A 21,220-nucleotide genomic window follows, 5' to 3' on the forward strand; every position below is an offset into this window, starting at 1 on the left:
AAGTGACTGCCCAATCAATTAATGAAATCATATTCTTTTTCCCTAAAATCACACCACACGTTTTTGATAAATCTGCGCTTCTTGAAGTTTTGATTAAACACTTGAATTATATTAAATCCCAAATGTACACAAAGCATAAATATCGTCATAGATATTTCGTTTACTAAACACTCTTTATTTGCAATTAAAATATTTATAAAACGTGATTAAACAAATTTAGAAAAAAATACATTTTATCGTGGATTTAATTTCATCACAACGCTAAAATTAAAACAATTATTTTTAATATTTAGTAAATGATTACTTTTAATAGTAGTATGTTTTTAACAGTATGTTGAAGACATCAAATTCACGGTAATAAAAAAGTACATTTTTATCTAATCTTATAATTATTATGTAGTTCTTAAATAAAGTGTTTACGCTATCACTCGTGTCTTTGCAGATAGATATAAGTATGTATTTTGTCCGCCTCCGTAGTGTAATGGTCAGCACGCTCGGCTACCGTTCTGGAGGTCCCGGGTTCGATTCCCAAGGGGGGTAAAATAAATACTGTATAAGTGTTTTTTTCACTGTAATATTTATTCAATATTACTATGGACTGGTACCTGAAGCGGAGGGCTGATCACCTTTCCTTCATGTGTAAACGATCAAGATAACACTGCGTTAATATGACACAGTGCCCTATGCACCATTGGGGTGCGGATAAGGGTTTTATTATTATTATGTATTCACCATTTCGTCGGTACAAAATTAAATTCTCCCACTTTTCTGAAAAAGGCAAATTTCATTTGCTTTGAGAATTGCTTCCTTTCTTGCAGAATCAAGACAACATAAGGGCAAACGGAAGCTATGATGCTTCTTTTAACATTTTCACTTCGATTAAAATCCCCTATCTCACAGAACTCATGTATTTACCTTTCTATAGAAGAAAGGATACGAATTAGATCCGCCATTTTTAGGGTTTTCCCATAATTTTCTTTCTCATCCTCCTCTTCTTCTTCGGGGTTTTCTGATCCCTAATAAACTCTTCTAATTCTTGATAGGGAAACTCACGACCGGCACCATTCGTAGTAATTGGAACCTACGCAAAACGACATTTACCTGTATTCAGTTATGTGAATCCGTTCCTCCATTTTTTTGTTTAAAAAAATTATTTTCTGTTACGGAATTCGAGAAATTCCAATGAGGACAGACCCATTATTGTAAATTTGAATTGGTAAATATGTGTATATGTTTATCCGCCTCCGTGGTATAATGGTAAGTGTAATTAGCTACCGTGCTGGGGGTAACGGGTTCGATTCCCAGGGGGGAGATGAAAATAAATATTAGTGATTTTACACTTTTTGTTTATACATTTAATATTTATTTAATACTACCCTGTACTGGTCCCTGAAGCGCAGGAGTGATCACCTTGCCTTTATATGTTAACGATCAACACTGCGTCAATACGATGCACTGCCCTATGCACCATTGAGTACGGATAAGGGTTATAAAAAGTTTGTATTCCAGTCTTGTTAACCTTAATTCCATGTCCCAAAATGAAAAATATAAATTACTCATCGGGAATATTATATGTATATTTGACTTATGTATGTAATATGGTTTGAAATAAAAAAATAAAGAAGAAGAAGAAATATGTGTATGACGAACAAAATAATAGTAAAATAAATAGCTTTTTAAACATATTTTTAAGAACTACTTGTGATATGGGTACCTACCTGATGCTATCGTTAAAATTCATAATTCAATGATTCGTTGCAATTCGAAATTCGATAAAAAACAAATTTCGAATTGCAGAATTTTTCGTTTCCAAATCCAAATTTCCCTCCTTTGCATTCTGCATGGTAGGCCTGGCCCACCTGGCCGCCCCCGCGACGGCGATCCCATCTCATTCGACCGAAGGTTTTCGCGGGAAACGGACTCATTCAGAGTCACTCGAACAGTCGTGCAGTGCGGTCGGCCGCGCCGAGCTCTAACCAAGTCATCTCCACATACGAACGTCTAAAACTATTAACTTATTCTCCATAACCTGCATCTTGCAAACGAAAGTTTAGAGCGAGGACACGAAAACTAACAGGACGCTAACATCGTTAAAACGAACGAAGCTTTCACCGCGAAAATCTAACTAATTTTTCTTTTCTTCGAATAAATAAAACTATTTTCTTGTGTTTAAATTTTTCTTTGGATTACTGAGAAGAAACGCGAGAAATCAATTCGTGAGGTAAGAAAATGTGATTTTATTATTATTTATCAAAGTTTGGTAGCATTATAATTAAATATGATTTAAACCACAAATTACTCGAGTGAAAAATGGAATTTGAACACTACTATATACAATAAATCCGATCTGTTTTTAAATACATAAATACCTCTGTTTTGGGACTGTGATAACATATTTCCAATTGCTATTTAATGTTTTTTTTAGTTAAAATATTATTTATTAATAGACAATACATAGTTCATATACGCAGCAACGATAAAAAGACGTGGAAAATTGAGGAAAACAATTGGATTTACTTATTTTTTCAGCTGTTTTTTTTTGGGTCAAACTAACGTATAACTTTCAAATTACTTGTAAATTATGCCTTTCAAAACACAAAAGTCAAGTACTAGTAAGTAAAAAAATATTTTTAAACGTATTGAAAGGCGGTTTAAAATGATCTGAATTTAATATTTTGTATTTTTTGTATGTTTATATTTTACTTCTAGTTAATATATGGTAAATGCATTCATTTATACACAATACATTAAAAACACAAATAAAAAAAACCCTCATTGACATTCGGTATATTTTTGCAAATAAAAAAATATAGGGTATTACCCTATTATTGTCACTTTAAGCAAATTGGTTCATTCAATATGGATTTACCAGGAAATCATTAATTTTAAAAAAATCAAAGCAGAATTATATTTTATCATTTATGTTTTAATTATTATCACTAGAAATTTTAGAACATAACAAATGAAAACCTAGAATTAAAAAAAAAAATACAAGCTACACATATAGTTAAGTAACCTTTTAAGTTTAAAACTCAAAATTTATTTTTTTTTTGGATTTTGCGCAGTCGGGAAAAAAAAGAAAATCATTCCCAAAAATATTGAATATGCTAACTCAATTAGCAGAATTGATATAAAATCATTTTAGTCCATAAAGAGAGCATTTTCATAGGTAATGATGGGAAAGGTACTCAAAATATCGACATGTGTCTAATATCTCATGATATTTATGTATGAAATCCGTAGTGTCAATAACTGGGAGGTGTCGATAACACCCGTACTTACCCTATTTTAAATAATAATAATTTGGTTATATAATTTAAATTCAACATTTGATTGTTATCTCGAGATTTTCAATGTCATTTTTTTGTTGATATATATCTATATAGAACTCCACATGAGATGGCTGAATTAATATATTTAATATACATATGAGCATTTTGATTTTATTACATACATTAACTAATGATAACGTGTTTCGATAACTCATTTCAAATTAATTGGAGTAAATAAATACAGTAAAATATACGAGTTATGGATTCTTTTATTCGTGCGACATTCCGCATAATAAATGTACCACTTGTTCACTTAATTTTACATCTGTTTTTATTTATACTGAAAATTATTGCACCGCACATTTAGAGTGATTAGATGATCGAGTGAAAAAAATATTTTAATTAAACTCATCCGTTTATTACAACCACGTGAACACTAGATGAAATATTTATTTAATGCTAAATATTTTAGATTAGTCTTTTTTCTTGTTCGTGTTTTTTAGATCTGTCCTATCGTATATCGGGATAATTAGTTTAACTAAGTAACTTCGAAATCCATGTTTTCACGATGGCCACTAAATTTTATTTTCTCGTCTGTACATGCGTCAAATTATATCGCATGGAAATCTTTAAGAATTTTTACGATTTAGAAAAAAATATTTTTAAAATACAAATAAACTACATATGCTTTTAAGGGTCTACTCTCAAATGTACAAAGTCAGTCCGCGACCGGCTACGCGAGAAGCCGCAAATGTTGTCCGCGCATTTTTGTTTTGACATCTCATCAAAGATGAAGAAGAATATGGAAGTCTGGGCACTTACGGGGCTGACGACCGTCATAGGCTGGTTTAAGGGATCACTTTACACACGTGTAACATTCATCGATTCTACCCATTATTGACAACCACACTACTCAAATTCTGGGAAATTCTATATATATTAACCAATTTTAAAACATTGTTCTTGAATCACTAGAACTTCACTAGAGACATCTATTGGTGAGATGAAAAGATGGTTTTTATAAGGTAGAAACTCTTTTATTAGTATGTGAGGTCCGAATCCCGGATTATAATCACATACATGAGAAACGCCAGAAAATATCATTTTCATTTTTATTATTTTAGCTTATAATTTGACCAGATAATTTATTTACAACATTTTGAGTTTGTCCAAATACTTGTTCCAAGTACTCAATAAAACACTCAAAATGTAAAAAATATCTTATTATATCAATACAAAAACGGCGTTTTAAGAAAAAAATGCAGCTACGTTAAATGTTACCTGGATTTAAAGAAAATTAAATTGTGGGGTATTGCTTATCCCGCCTTAAGGTTGCCCACTCCTGATTTAGGGGGGTGAGGATTCGCGAATCATGCTTTTAAATCGTAAAATAAGACCACTAAATAATAAGTTAATTACAGCCAATAAAAAACATAAGTAGCTGTGACTGAACGATCATAGTATGGTCGACTCTCGATCGTAAATACATTGACTTATTAAGTTTAGATTGATCTTTATAATTGTTGTAATGGTCGAAATACATTAAATGCATTTAACTGGAGAATATACGAGAGCGGATCGTTGTGTAATTGAATTCCTAGTTGTTAATAAACGCCTGTCGAAGTGTCAGCAATAATTTGCAATAAACAGGACAATTGAGTCAATCCGCTTCTTAACCTTCAAGTCCCACGCAGATAATTTATTTATTAATGGAATAAATATAGCATTGGGACACAGAGTGACCAATATTTTTGGTTTGTTTCCTTATTTTTGTTGAAAATATATAACAGCGGTTCTCAAATATTTTTATCTAGGGAACCTTTTTAAAACACTAAATATTTTTCAGAGCCTTAATAAAAGTAAAACTTGATTTTTCGTTCATTATTTAATTGTAATCATTCTATGAAAATTTAATAATATAGTTACACTATACACTACTGACGTATACAATGGTATACAAAACAATACACATTAAAACAATACCACTTGCACAATCACAATTGTTTTGCTTACAATTTTTGATTTTGATTTTGCATATTAAAAGCATTGATAACTTTGTGGTATGGTAATAAAACTCTCTCATTATCATCCATTGTTTACTTTGTGTAATACCACTTTTTTAAACACTTATTTGTGACCACTGGTTTCGGAAAATTATTAAATCATATTAATTTTATTTTAATGATCTGATGATGGAATAATTTTCCGAAACCGGTAGTCACAAATAAGTATTTAAAACGTGGTATTACACAAAGTAAACAATGGATGATAAGGAGAGTGTTGTATTATTTTAACTTTATGCTACTTATCGCGGTGGAGTCCTCCCAGAGGCCTCCAAGTTGGCAATTCTCACTAGATCAGTTGCCGTGTTGCAATTCTGAAAATACAATAAATTAAACTCGCTTACCTTCCTGAAACTCTACGAGATCCTTTGCAAACCTTATTACTGAACCACTTAAATAATATGGGATGTCTACTTTATCGATACTACTAAGAGATATTTGATTTTTTATGTAGATCCACTTAATATAACAGTTTCCTGGGTTTATGACAATATTATGACAATATAATGCACAAAACGCTGAATAATACAAAAAAATTCAGATTAAAACAGAAGAATTTAAAATTCATAATAATTCTTTAATTTATCATTTTATACCGCAATTTATTCTATTTTTACTTTACATTATATTATTTACCTTCATAATTACCGGCAAAATTGTAAATATTTTTTACAGATTTACTAGTAATTGTATATGACATGATTATACCCAGTTTTATACTTTATCGGATAGGAATGCATTTACAAGATATATTTTTAAAATGTTTATACCAAATCTAGGTCTACTGTTTTTATTATTGCACGAACACGTTTTGGATATTTTTTACTATGCATTACTGCACTTAACAATTAAATAAATCTAGACAACGAATGATAAATTACACAAACACTACACTTAAACCATTAATCTTAAATGGAATAAAAAAATACCTTGTCTAAAGTGTCTAGCTCTAATTAGTTTAATTTTATTATTGTCTACATGCGAGTAGTTAAAGTTCCAGATTCTCGCATTCATTTTTTTTGCTAAGGTAAGGTTCAAAAATAAATATTACGTTTCACGACCATGAAAAAAGACGTCATCACATTTTGAAGAACTTCCCAAACTGTTGTATTTTATTATACTGAATAAATAATAATAACGATCTGTTTTTTATGACACGTGAAAAAACTGAATACACGAATATCGAATAAATTCTTAAGCATATTTGTGAAGATGCGTGTAGCAATAATAGAAGAGGGTATGATTTATTACCACATGAGGTCATTTAGAAATGTTTCATGCATATCCGCCATCATGTTTACTTTAATAAAAAGTTTATGGTTAAAAGTTATAGTTATTATGCTGAAATTGTGAAATGCATTAAATCCATGAGCAGAAATTCTGACCCAAAAATTAAATATAGTAGTAGTTATTTTTTTATATTTGATTTTGTTTTATAAATTATACAATAAAAATGTAAATGAAGTATCTGCAAGTGTTTGTATTTTTGTATGTGTGTAAAAAACTTATTTTTTTGAAAAATAAGTTTTGTTTAATGTTACTATAGAGATCGCAAAGTGATATTTTTTAAAGATATTGATATTAACATTGACTGCACAAAAGATACATTATTTATAAAATTAGATAAAAGAGGAAATCTAAAAATGATAAAATTACTCGTACTTAATACTATAAATATCAATAACTTTCAAGATAAGAATGATAAGATTTTCTTAGTATAAAAATTATGTAATTCGATTAACGTTAATCTAATTTTATTATTAAATATATATATATATATATATATATATATATATATATATATATATATATATATATATATATATATATATATATATATATATATATATATATATATATATATATATATATATATATATATATATTTATCATTCATAGTTTATGATAAAATTAATATGCATGAAAATACAATTTTGCGATGCCTCTCAATATGGAGCATGAAAATAATTTGAATATGAAAGAAAATAGACGGAAAACAACGATTAAATTAATTAAATAATATAGTGTATAGCCTTAATGTACATTAATTCTCTCTTTTTGAAAGCGAGATACCATTAATTAAGCCACATTTAATAAAAAAAATACAATTAAGCTTTATAAAAATTAAAAAAAACTCCTAATATAATTATCCATGCTCCAAGCGATTCTCCAATCTTTATCTAGTTAACCAACATCGTATGTAAAATATTGTAATTGACCAGCACGAGTTGTTATGTTTCAGTTACGGCAAAATGACATCACATTCAAATATAGGTATAAATAAAACAATCTGTCCGACAGCGATAAATTATTATTTTAGTAGCGTGACGTCACAACATACGATGACCTAATGGCCTCTCGGAACCGAACTAGCACTGCTTGGACTGCAGTCAGCACAAACAACTACTTGACCTTTTATCGCCACCTGAATATATACAGGTTATACATGGCGATAAAATTATTTCCATTATTTTATATTTCCTCTTTTTTGGCACACATGTAAAGGTCGATGATATAATTTACAATCGTGATAAAATTTTCACAGTAAAATTAATTCAATACAATAATCAAAGACAGTTCGTTGGAAGATAACACAAAAATTTACTGGCAAAACGTTTTAAAAATTCAGTTTTTCTGCAAGTAATTAAAAACTAAGAGAAAAAGTTTTAGATCTAATGTAGCAACGATTTTTCAATCTAATACTATTTTAAATAAAAAAAGTCAGTGTATAGGTACATTTGCATGCATGGTTAGAATATTCAAAATAGTAAACTTATATTTCAACAACAATAATAATCAATAGACCGCAACTTATATTTTTTTAAAGGTGTGTACTTTCAAGTATACAAAATCAGAACGCGACCGGCTGCGCTAGAAGCCATACAGCGAACAATTTTTTTTAGAATATACACATGGAATTTGGCAAATAAATATTTTTTATATATTTTTTTAACTTCTAACCTTTCAATTTCTTTTCAAAACCATATATTTATTTTGAAGAAAAACTTATTTTTTCAATACAAAAATCATGTTTCAAGCAAAAAATGAAATTATAAAACATATATTAAATGAAACCTCGGTTTAAAGAAAATTAAGTTACGGCCTATTAATTATCCCGATTTAACCCTTGGTATATTTGAGATCTCCTCCATAATATTAACATTATATGTATATATAAAGTGTATTTTTGAATACATATTTTTTGTGTTGGTGGATCATTGCTTAAATCAATATGAAATCACTGTGCAATCATCCTGGCAAAGTCCCAAGTAGACTAATTGGGCCTATTCTGGAAAAGTTATCAACGGTTAATTTTTTAACACAATAAAAACCAGTTTTTTAACATAATATTTAAAGTACAAAACGATGTTTTTATCTAGTGTTGGTTAGAAACAAATACAGGGTAATGAATAGCAATTTCAGAAACGGCAAATATTGTTATAATGACAGTTCTTGAACGAAAATGAGAACATACAGAATGCAGTTTTTTTTCTTGTCAAGGAATTTTCCTGTAATACTTATTTTCTTTGAGAATATCGTTTAAAACAAGAATTTTGTTTTTTTTGGCATAATGGTACATTCTGAGCAAAGGCAGTTTTTTTCTAGTCCCTATAATTTAATTAAAGTAAAGCACCCTTGACGTTGTATTCAACGAAAATGGTGCTATATAAAATACGAAGGATGAAAACAGAGTGTCACATTTTATAAACTTAAAACATGTACATGTTAAACCCAGATGATGAAAAGTTTCTTGTCGAAACCGGTTGGAGAAAAAAATGTACCAATAAAAAAGTGTTTAAAAACAAAGTTTTTTTATAAAGAGTAAATTTCGTTGAAATGCGTTCCCTCAGACAAACATCGTTGTATGATTGAATTAAAAATGACGGTATAATCAATAAATGAATATAAGGATGAACTACGGATACATGAAAAGATTAAGAAAAAATCTTTAAGGTGGTATGGGCCTGTGGAGTGAATGGAAGAACAGAACGAAGAGGGCCAAAAAAATTGACACAACCAGAACAATCAGAACCTAAAATCTGGTGGTGTCAAAAGTCTACGTAATCTGAGGGCATGTATGACTAGATGTATGGGTGTGAACTAAGCTAGGAGTATGTCAGGACAGAAGAGTGTGGCGTTCCATCCTCTCTGCCTACCCCGGCAAGGAAACAGGGTGACGATAGTAGAGTAGTAGTAGTAGTCAAACTTTGAACAGATTTTGTGAATTCGATCACATACGATGCACTATTGATATATTTAACCCTAACACATAAATACACACACCGATGAGTTCTAGTGTTCTGAGCTCACGACAGTTTTTTTGGTCTGCGTTTTACCTATAAATACAACATGTTGTGTCACGCGCGTGTTTACATACATTCCTTTGCTTTGGAAACCATATGAATATTGCTCACGTAATGTGAAAATACTCTCATTCACTAGACCTGGGGAAAAACACGAGTGAATGCATACACATTCGCAGACAACATATGAAGCACGAATAACGATTTGAAATAAATGTGCATTTTACGTGCTCATACATTTTCGCATTTTTATTTGTCATATTGTAATACCGGATTTTACTCAACTGTTCTAGAAAAATATTAAAACATTTTCAACTTGAAAACGCGTTTCGTCACCACTTGAATTTTGTAACCAACAGAATCAATTTGATTACAAAAAAAAATATTGAAAAAATAATATATTTGTCACTTTTTTTTTAAAACTTGTATTTGTTTACAACATAACACTGAGATCATTTTACATTGTCAGTCGATATCGTTATTGTGGTATTTCCCTCGTTTCGTACGATTTGTGTTAGACTTAAGCTTTGATTTTCCCTCTTTTCCCGTCACTCTTCCAGATATTTTTACAAATGTGGAATTTTGAAATTAAAATATTCAAGTTCTTGTTTTGTAATACTCGTTTTTGTGTATAACTTGATATTACTGATCTGTTAAATTCCTAAATAACATAAAATTATGTTCTTAGATCATTTACGTATAAAATCAGTTTTTAGGATAGACTGATCAAACTGAAACACCGTAGATTTTTGAAAATTAGGACATTATTAGAAAAATCTCCAACTAGGATATTTTTTCATTACTCTTAACCATTTATTATACGTTAAAAAAATATAATGTAATATTTTGTTGAAATTTAATATAAGAATGTTGTTTTAAGGTGGTTTTTTGGTATTTTGTTATGTACGAGTATGTTAACATTATTTGCACACAATAGATTTCAATGGATAATCCTTATTTTCATTCTAAGAGCCTATTATACAAATATTGTTTATTTTCCGGTTAAAATTGTTTCATGTGTAACTACGAGATTAAAACCGAAGCCCTTGAAAAAGTATAATTTATATACAGATAGACCATTCCGGTTCGTTGTAGTTATACTTTGTATAAAAAAATCATTTCAAGTCAGCATCGAGCATTGTAAATATGTAGAACACATAAAATTTATTTCCAAAGTAAAGTTGACGCAGATAAGATCGGATAAAGGCGAGTTTTATGTTTTAAGCCTTATTTAACACGGTGCATTATGCTTCATTTAAATTTTAAGACCGTAAAACAACTAAGGTTGGGCTGTTAAAATTTCTCTTATGTGTAAATATTTAGCACAAATCCTCGTCATTTCAGATACAAAGTCACAAATCTATAATAATCATATGTGGGTTGAGAACAAACATAGAGTTTACTCAACATATGCAGTATTATCTTACGTGAGTGAACGTCTTATATAAATACATCCTGACTAGAAAAATACCTCCTCAATAATTTAAAACGGCCAGCAAACAAAATTTCAATTCCTGAAAATATCAGATTATTAAGCCCCAGTAATCAATAGCCCGCAACTAAACGCAGGTAACATTTAAACGTTATAGATTTTTTTCTTGGAACACCGTTTTTGTATTGAAAAAACAAGTATTTTTTCGATATTAATACATTTCGCTCCCTCCTTTCAAGAACGTCATAAATCAAAAAACTTGATTTTTCAGGAGAACGTTTATAATGTTTTAAAATATAACACAATGTATTAAAAATAAATATCAAGCCTCTCATTGAACTTTTTACTGTGCAACAGATCTTTTAGGTAAAACCTGAAGGTTTTTTCTCCATTTGCAAAATATTTAATATATTAAAAAAAAAATAAACAATACATTTTCTTCAAAATTCAAAAACAACTTTTTCTGCCCTGTAGCAGGTAAATATTAAGTTAAAAATATGCCTCTTTTGCTGGGATATAGTACATTTTCTGGGCATTCTGGACATGCACAACTGAAAATTGAGGATTTTAGATTTATGACGTTCTTGGAAGGAGTTAGCGATATGTATTTTTTAATAGAAAAGACTTATGAAATTGTAAGGAGTTACAAAAAATTGTAAAAATATGTTTTCAATATATGCATAACATATTCTAAAATAAATCGATTTCCCGTATTTTTATATATTTTTTTAAATCATGCGTAAAGACACGTCCGGCTTCTTGCGCAGCCGTTCGCTTACTGAACAATCAAGTATGCGAGTTCCCCCTTGAATAAGATATGTCTTGAAGAAAAAACCCTACTGATTCTAACATATTGTTTAAATATAAAACATCAATTTACATGTTATCATGTAGGTAACATATTGTATTGTGGGCACAATTTATATTGTACTTACTCATATCGCCTACTCCTTTCAAGAACGTCATAAATCAAAAATTGTCAATTTTAAGTTGTGCATGTTTTCGGAATGCCCAGAAAATGTACTATATCCCAGCAAAAGAGGCATATTTTTAACTTAATATTTACCCGCTACAGGGCAGAAAGTGTTATTTTTGCATTTTGAAGAAAAGGTATTGTTTTATTATTTTTTTTAAATATACTAAATATTTTTCAAATGGAAAAAAAATCTTCAGGTTTTACCTAAAAAGATCTGTTGCACAGTAAAAAGTTCAATAAGTGGCTTGATATTTATTTGTAATACACTGTACTATATTTTTAAACATTAAAAACGTTCTCCTGCAAAATCAAGTATTTTGATTTATGACGTTCTTGAAAGGAGCGAGCGATATGTAAACATATTTTGAATCATTACAATAAACATGAGTACATTTTTTTATTTTGTCACAATGCATTCTCGACAAATGTATCCCAATTGTTATTGATGTCCCATGTCTATTGTTCAGTCTGCAAAACTCATCAATATTTATTAACCAGATAATTCTCTATTATTTTGTCACTCGTAGTTTATAAGACTATCGTATTGTAAAACATAATGAGAAAATGACAGTACTTGAGAAACGATAGGCAGCTTGTTTGTGTTCGTTTAAAATTACGATAGCAATATTGTATATAATTAATCTTTTAAGAATAGTTTTATCACAGCGATAAGATTATTTTTTTAACTGGTTCAAATAAATGAATTCTTAGTTATACGTGTTGAATTTAAATACATATACAACATTTTGAGTGTGTCCAAATACTTGTTCACAAATCTGGATTTTCTCCAATTATAGGAATTATTTTTCATATTATTTTTTGACATCTCATCAAAGATGAAGAAGAATATGGAATATAGTGAATGTTACACGTGTGTAAAGTGATCACTAAAACCAGCCTATGGCAGTCGTCAGCCCATAAATGCCCAGACTTCCATATTTTTCTTCATCTTTGATGAGATGTCAAAAAATAATATAAATACATAGACATACGTGAGATTTTTTTATATTCATTTTAACATAAACTTATTACAAATTTCATGTTTACAATGAGTAATATAAAGTACCTATTTTCGAACAGTGTTGTAAGATTTTTACTAAGATATCTATCTTTCTACGAATAAAACAAGCATAAATAAATATGACAAAACTAAACCCTACTCTCTCTCTTATAAATAGTAAATAATACGAAAATATCGTAAAAAAACTAAAAATTGACGTTGAAACAGGTGCATATAGTAATAATGTATAAATAAAGCATAAATAAGATTTTTTTCAAAACATATTTAAGGCATGGGAAATTAAAATAAATAGGTTTAAAATAGCAATAAAATAAATAAGATTGTCTATGTAATAACGTGCTAAATATGTAATAACCTGCTTAATAAAAAATAATTACCTCTGATAACATAAAAGGCCAAATTTTTTATCTTGGTTCTTGTTCTCATTTGTTTATTGAGTGTACACGGTGTGTTAAAAATTACAGAGAGCGTCCTTAAAATTGTTAAAAAAAAATAATAACATCTTTCCTCTTTACAACATAAATTACAGTATCAATTAACGGAACTAGTGACTTATCATTCAAATAAGCAGATTGTCTCCTTACTACCTTACTGTTATATAAATTGCCCAAAAAATAAATAAACAAAATATGCCTAATACTTTTTCATATACCGTAGACGGGGCTATTTGATCTTTGATGTGTTACTTGAGCCCAGTACAAAAATAAATCTGTATTTGGTCTACAATAATGAACGTATCGTGACAATAAGTGTCACCTGTCAGGGAAACAATGAATCATGTCTATACGTTCATTATTGTAGACCAAATACTGATCTAAATATTTTTTGTACTGGGCTCAAGTAACTCATCAAAGTTCAAGTAGCCCCGTTTTACGGTACTTAATTTAGCTGTTGCTGAAAAATCAGAAAGCTTTAGTGATAAAAGCTTGAAAAACTCTTTTTTTTACTGATGGAGGGGGCACTTTTGGTTTTGTAATTTTTCCTTTAATACGTTATAATATAATATATAACATGGGTAAGTAGTTATCTAGTATAAAGGGTCGTCTGCTCTCAAGGATTTGATATGCATACACCTATACCATACATCATTGCATGTTCTCTGCGGTTGCATTATGTAATATCATACGATTTGCAGAAGCAGATGCGTATTATTCAATCACTTCGCAGCGCGTAGGAGTCCATTGTCCTTCCTTCAAGGAATGCGATGAAATCAGATCATCTCGCTAATGTCTTATCTACTCGAACTAATAGACAAATGATTTATTACAACGGCAGGAAGTTAGGTTTCAGAATACTGCGTACTTCTGCTAATCTATTTTGTAATCAAGGCATTTGTTTACTACGGTATAATATGTATGTACTCACTTACATAGTCTACATAGATATATCGATCTTTTCCCAGTGGAACATGATATATGCTAAGATCATTTGTATGTTTTATATCCAAGCTTATTGTTGGAACTAATATAGATTTGTGTCGGGTTGTGGTCCCGTGGTTAGTGTGGCGGACTCTTGAGTCAGAGTTTCTCGGTTCGAGCCCACTCTACCTCAATTTGGTACCTATTTCTAATAATGAGCCGCTTAGGCACATAATTATAAATATGTACCATTTTTATGGATCAAATTTTATTTGCCAACTCCTGACCCGATCATTTTCAAGTATTTGAAATACTTGATCATCCCAAGTTTTCCTCGACCTTCCCCTGCTTCTTTACCACATTTGCCTTGTAAATTTGTTTTACTATTCATTTTTCACTCATTCGATTCACGTACTCAAACCATCTCAACACACCTTTCTTATTTTTAACGATAACGCTTATCTCGGCCTTGCATTCGTTCCTTATATCACCATTCGAACATCTATCATACAACGTTTTGCCGCACATCCGTCTGAGAGAACGCATTTTGACTGTGCTTAATCTCAAACTCAATTTAACTCCATTCTTCACTTCCAAACATTAATATTCCATTGTCAGATTTATGATAATTTGTTATAAATCTGATGATGCTTAGATATAAAAGTATCTTTATATTAAATAATTTCTTGTACAGCGTTTTGCCGCACATTCGTCTGAGAGAACGCATACCAACAATAAAAAAAAAAAAATTAAAAAATACATTGTGCGTTAAATGCTTGCTACCTGGTAAATTAGGGTGCATCAAACAGGTTATAATTCGTATTTAAGAAGAGATTTAATCAATTTTATGTATTAGATTTGCATGAGATTATGTCTGAGATATAGTTAAGTTATCATTAGTTGCCCCACGCTCTGAACGGCAGTAAGACTGGTATCTTATTTGCCAATAAATTAAGTATAAAGTAGTTCTGTACGTTTCCCAAACGAAACACAAAGTAGCCGAACGAGTGTAGTGCACATTTGCACATTTAAGCAATAAAATACTCAATCGAACATAAAGTAATCGTAAATTAAATTTATGTATAGCAAACGAATTAATATTAATTAAGCCACGACTGCCTCGAGTAGTTATTTAACTATTTATTTGGGGTTGTATTTAGATACAGATATATATGTGATTTAACTCAATTACCATTTAATACTATTTCTAAAATAATTGTACAAATTCGTTTTAGAAATAAAAACATGAGAATAAACTGAGAATACGTTATTTTAACAAATAGAATTGTAAAATCGTAAGTGAAGCGTACTTTCATATGACATATACAGCTACATTGTAGCACTTTACACAGTGTGGACGCATCACTTTATATGTAGTATCACGCATCACCGTATGATAGTAAATAATTCAGATTTTTATTTTTATTTATTTACATAAATTGCGTACATTTATTTCAAGAACTATTTTACAAGAACATTAAAAATATTTTTTTGTAGAGACCCACCAAGCCATCTTGTGTGTCTTGTCGGTGGAGTTCTTTTTACATATATTTTGATTGTTTTTATCCATTTTAACCTAATATACATGCAAAAAAAATAGAGAGAAAATTAAGAATAACTATTTTACAATTTTCATACAATAAATTCTGGATCATTTACCCATTCCTTTAATTTACCTTTGTTCCATATTTTATTTTGACCTCTAACCTCCGTTATCTGGATCATTGTCTGTACGAGTATGTTCGATAGTTACCTAAGACAGCGTCAGCATAGATTTTCTCATTCCTTTAAAAAAGACATAACTGTGTGGTTTTGTAAGGAAAGTTATTGAAATGTAAGGAGCTAAAAAATATTATAAAAATATTTTCTGAATTTATATTCTAAAAAATGCGTGGACACACGTGTGGTTCCTCGCACAGCCAGTCGCGTACTAATTGTATATTTGTGAGAACATCCTTAAGTCGCGGATTTTTAAAAATGAATAACCCGCAATGCCTTTACTTATAGAGTCTCTTAGTAAAGGGAAGGTAAATGTAAAAAAATGCACCACAAAAACCCAGACCAATTGAAAATAACTCTTTCTTGAATTTATTTTGCAACCTGCGACCCTAATTTTACAGTCTAGCTTCTACCCAACTACGCCTGCTATGGGTAGTTGTCAATTTTATTAATAATATATGTAATTTAAGTTAAATCGGTTTTTTAATTCGATCGTAGTCGGATTGCGGTTCCGTGGTTAGTGTCGCGGACTCTTGAGTCAGAGTTTCTCGATTCGAACCCACTCTACCACAATTATCAAATTGTACCTATTTTCAATGATGAGCCGCTTAGGCTTACAAAAATAGTATGAAATTGAAGTATTTTTGCTAATGATAAAATCACAAATAAATTAAAAAACTCCCCATGTCTAGTACATTGCATTTGAAGTACATCTATATGGTTTTTCTCGTGAGCAGAAATGTATTTTAAGAAATCTTCGATGTATAATATGACATTAGGTAAGTTCACATACATTGTGATGTCATTACCATTTTCAACACTGGAACATTCTCGTTCGTTTCATTTCACAGCGGAATAATTTAACGATGCTCCATTGTGCTAAAATCAGCCGTGTCGAGTATGTAAAAAAAAATACCGCATTGATCACATATTAAACATATTACATTACAGTATGTTCTAGAAATTCGTTCTTTTCTTAATAAAGACTGAGTGGAAAGCCGTCTTACCTAACTGGGACTGACAGCTAAGATAAGAAATCTACATAATAAAGGCAAAGAATAATGATCTAAGCAAATTGTCTATACGTCAATTACCCGCCTTAATGGCAGGAAACGTTTTGGGGAGATAATATCAGGTCTGTGACCATCCCATTACTTGATAGCTTCGACCTGCTAAACACTGCCCACAACATAACTTGCAAATATTGCGAATTCCAAATGTTGTTAGTTTTCTAGAGTTACACTTAACTTTTTCACATGGTCAACAACTGGATCATTCAAAAAAATGTTGGTATTGCTTGAACACTCTTGAAGAGTGAAAATCTCAAAATGATTCCTTTCATTTTTCCACGTGTTTTTTTTCTTTTCAAGGTTTTTTTTTTTATTAATTTTCCTATGAATATCTTATTTAGTTCCATTTTCCTTCGATACCATATCGCTCACTCCTTTCAGCAACGTCATATATCAAAAAAATTGATTTTTCAGGAGATCATTTTTAAAGTTTGTAAATATAATAAAATGTAATAAAAATAAATATCAAACCACTTATTGAACTTTTTACGGTGCAACAAATCTTTTTAGGTAAAACCTGAATGTTTTTTCTCAATTTGAAAAATATTTAGTATATTTAAAAAAAATAATAAAAAAAAACAACACTTTCTGCCTTGTAGCGGGTAAATATTATGTTAAAAACATGTCGCTTGTGCTGGGATATAGTACATTTTCTGGGCATTCCAAAAACATGCACAACTGAAAATTGACGATTTTTTTATATATGACGTTGTTGAAAGGAGTGAGCGATATCTCAAATCGATAGTCGTTTCGCTACTTTAAAGAGCCAAACATGTGACACAATTGATTCCTGTTTTTTAAACTCAAAACAATTAGGTTTACCTTAAAAATAGTATATCTTTCGTATTGGTATATAAAAATAATTGTAATACTAAAACTATTACAAAAGTAATGTTAAAAGTTTTAAAATATGATAAATTTGGTATATTTGTTTCAATGTAAAACAATATAAATTATAAATCATTTACAAACCAAGAATTGTATAAAAACAAAATTCTTGTACATTTGGTATTACAGTTTTTTTTTACAAATTAGAATAATGCAACAAAATTCATAAAAAATAACTCTTCTGACAAGCCATCGACTGGCTTGGTTAGTCTCCATAAAACAACAGATTTCTTGAATATGGTAAAACACAACTGTAAAAATGAATAGTTGTAAACACAAATGAGTATTTGAAGAAAAAACAAAGTTGTTTTTCGTGTATTTCATAAAATTCTTGTTGAACTATAAAAACCTATATTTTCTTATTAAATGCCTATTTCGCGGGATCTATTCTGTTCTTAACATACATAAAATTTTATACACGCATTATTCTGTGTGGGTATTTAAAAAATAATAATGTCTACGATTAGACTTTAAAATTACCTCACTCTCGCGAAAAATCGCTATGTAATCAATCAAAAATAAATACACGTTTATCACGTCTCATATTACGTAATAACATATGTACACATGTTACTTTATATTGTGCTCGAAGTTTATCATTGTTGTTATGTTAAACGCATGCGCAATGCCATCAAATAAACAAACCGAAAACGTTGCTTACTTCTTTCTTTCGTTTAATTTACGTTCAAGATAAACAGTATCAATTGAGTTGCATTTGCATTAGGTGAAGATAAGGCCAAAGCATCGGCGAAGTAATAGTCATTTTGAATAATTAAACATAAAAAAAACATATACACACTCGTATTAATATGAGGTTGTTTTTGTGATGATTTTATACATAATTATAAGAATATTCAACGTTACTGATACCACATATGTTACGAATTTTCAACAGAGTAATAGAGACCGCACATTGGTAAAAATTGTTACGAATTAAAAAAAAACATGAGTCAAGAAAGAACAATAAAACAAATTTATGAGGCAGAGAAAGGCCGAGAAAAACTTGGCATGATCAAGTATGTCAAATACTTGAAAGTGGTCAATGCAAGAGTCGGAATAATCTGCGGGTATGTATGAAAAGATGCATGAATGTGGAACGGGCGAAGATTGTTTGCAATTACAGAGTGGCGTTCTATTTTCTCTACCTACCCGTGCGGCGTGATGATGAGTTAGTTAGTTTTTATGAATCCACACATTATTTTCCAAAACCATTTTTCAATACTAAATTTTAAATTCCGTGATGCCTAGCAAATGAACTTTTTGAACCCATTATGCAGTATATGAAATTAATTGTTATTTTTTAATACAGGTATTTTTTATTATAGTTTGCCAAATGTTATCTAAGTGGTCGTTCAAGCAGGTTTTCTCGTAGGTAACATAAATTCTCACCATTCTGATCCCTAGCAATAAGAATAAACTCGTTCTGAGTATGTAATAGAGCACGGGTGGCCAACCAGCGGCCCGCGGCGCCCTTAGGTGAGACCCGCGGTGTTGTATCACGAATATTTTTTTTAAATGTCGGGTCCTCCAAAATAAATTTAAGTTATTAAAACCAATCAAGTTTCTGTAATTACATGGAACGCATATCGCTCACTCCTTTCAAGAACGTCATAAATCAAAAAACTTGATTTCTCAGGAGAACATTTTTAAAGTTTTAAAATATAATACAATTTATTAAAAATAAATATCAAGCCACTTATTGAACTTTTTACTGTGCAAGGTTTTTTCTCCATTTGAAAAATATCAAGTATATTTGAAATAATAATTAAGCAATACCTTTTCTTCAAAATGCAAAAACAACACTTTCGGCCCTGTAGCGGGTAAATATTAAGTTAAAATTTTGCTTCTTTTGCTGGTAAATAGTACATTTTCTTGGCATTCCAAAAACATGCACAACCGAAAATTGACGATTTTTGATTTATGACGTTCTTGAAAGGAATGAGCGATATATTCTGGTGAAAAAAAGCTCAAATCTCGCACTGTGTGGCATTGATAAATTGGTTTTATTTCACATAAAATTGGTAATATTGTTTGATTTATGTATCCTAATTCACAATTCTGGTTGTTAAAATTGATAACAATGTTAATTTTTGTTGGTTCAATGTGTGTTCTCACATCTGGTCGTAGTAATGTTTCTTTTTCACAATTACCCTGATTGCACTTTCTAATTACCTCTGCATTCACATTATAAATAATACTTAATACTAATTTTTAAATAATAATTTTTTTAAATCAATAAGTATGAAATTCTTTGTATTTAAAAAAAAATATATTGCTATCTGTATGCGGCCCTTAGGAAAAATTTAGGTCACGATGCGGCCCGGGGTGCTGTTTGGGTTGGCCAGGCCTGTAATAGAGCGTCCACTTGATAATTTTAATAAATCAGAAGATACTTTTATCGCGATGGCCTACAATGAACCTACTAAAGTATCTCGCCCAAGTCCAGTTTGATGTAATTTACATACATTATCCATTAAACTATTTATAAGCACTGACGACACCTTCTGTTCTCCGTTACGGAACGTTATATTGGCACAAAGGTTTTTTGGAACTGTATACAGTAAACAAATGCAAAGGTAATGTGTTATCTGCATAAACCGTAACGTGCTAATTGAATTCGCGCGGTAAATTTTCTGAGACTGACCAATTGATCAAATAATATGTAATAAAACTACAGCTATAGAGTTTACAACATTTTGATTGTGTCTAAATACTTGTTCACAAATCTAGATTATCTCCAATTATAGGAGTATTTTTCATATTATTTTTTGACATCTCATCAAAGATAAAGAAGAATATGGAAGTCAGGGCATTTACGGGGCTGACGACCGTCATAGACTGGTTTAATTTATGGGTAGAATTGTTGAATGTTACACGTGTGTAAAGTGATCACTTAAACCAGTATATGATAGTCGTCAGCCCCGTAAATGCTCAGACTTCCATATACTCCTTCATATTTGATAAGATGTCAAAAAAAACATATTTCATTTCACCAGTGACCGGATTTCGTCCTTACCGACATTATCAAACAAGTGGGAGGCTAGGCAAAATTCTAAACATAGCAGCATACACAACAAGGCAGGCGGTAAATTTACTGAGACTGATTGATTAATCAAA

The 21,220-nt window shown here is 30.2% G+C and overlaps 1 protein-coding gene across 3 annotated transcripts in view; it reads left to right on the forward strand.

Annotated features, from left to right (window-relative positions):
* Positions 1 to 1,890: 1,890 nt before the first annotated feature.
* LOC148309962 (uncharacterized) overlaps positions 1,891 to 21,220 on the forward strand; it is a 43,667-nt gene continuing 24,337 nt past the window's right edge. For all 3 annotated transcript variants that reach the window (XM_088259312.1, XM_088259313.1, XM_088259314.1), the window contains exon 1: positions 1,891 to 2,221. The gene's annotated coding sequence lies outside the window, so the exon portion shown is untranslated. The remainder of the gene's footprint in view (positions 2,222 to 21,220) is intronic.

This window comes from Brachycentrus maculatus, unplaced genomic scaffold (assembly GCF_059751285.1).
Source record: "Brachycentrus maculatus isolate JH-2025_06_01 unplaced genomic scaffold, ASM5975128v1 h1tg000115l, whole genome shotgun sequence".
Lineage (NCBI taxonomy): Eukaryota > Metazoa > Arthropoda > Insecta > Trichoptera > Brachycentridae > Brachycentrus > Brachycentrus maculatus.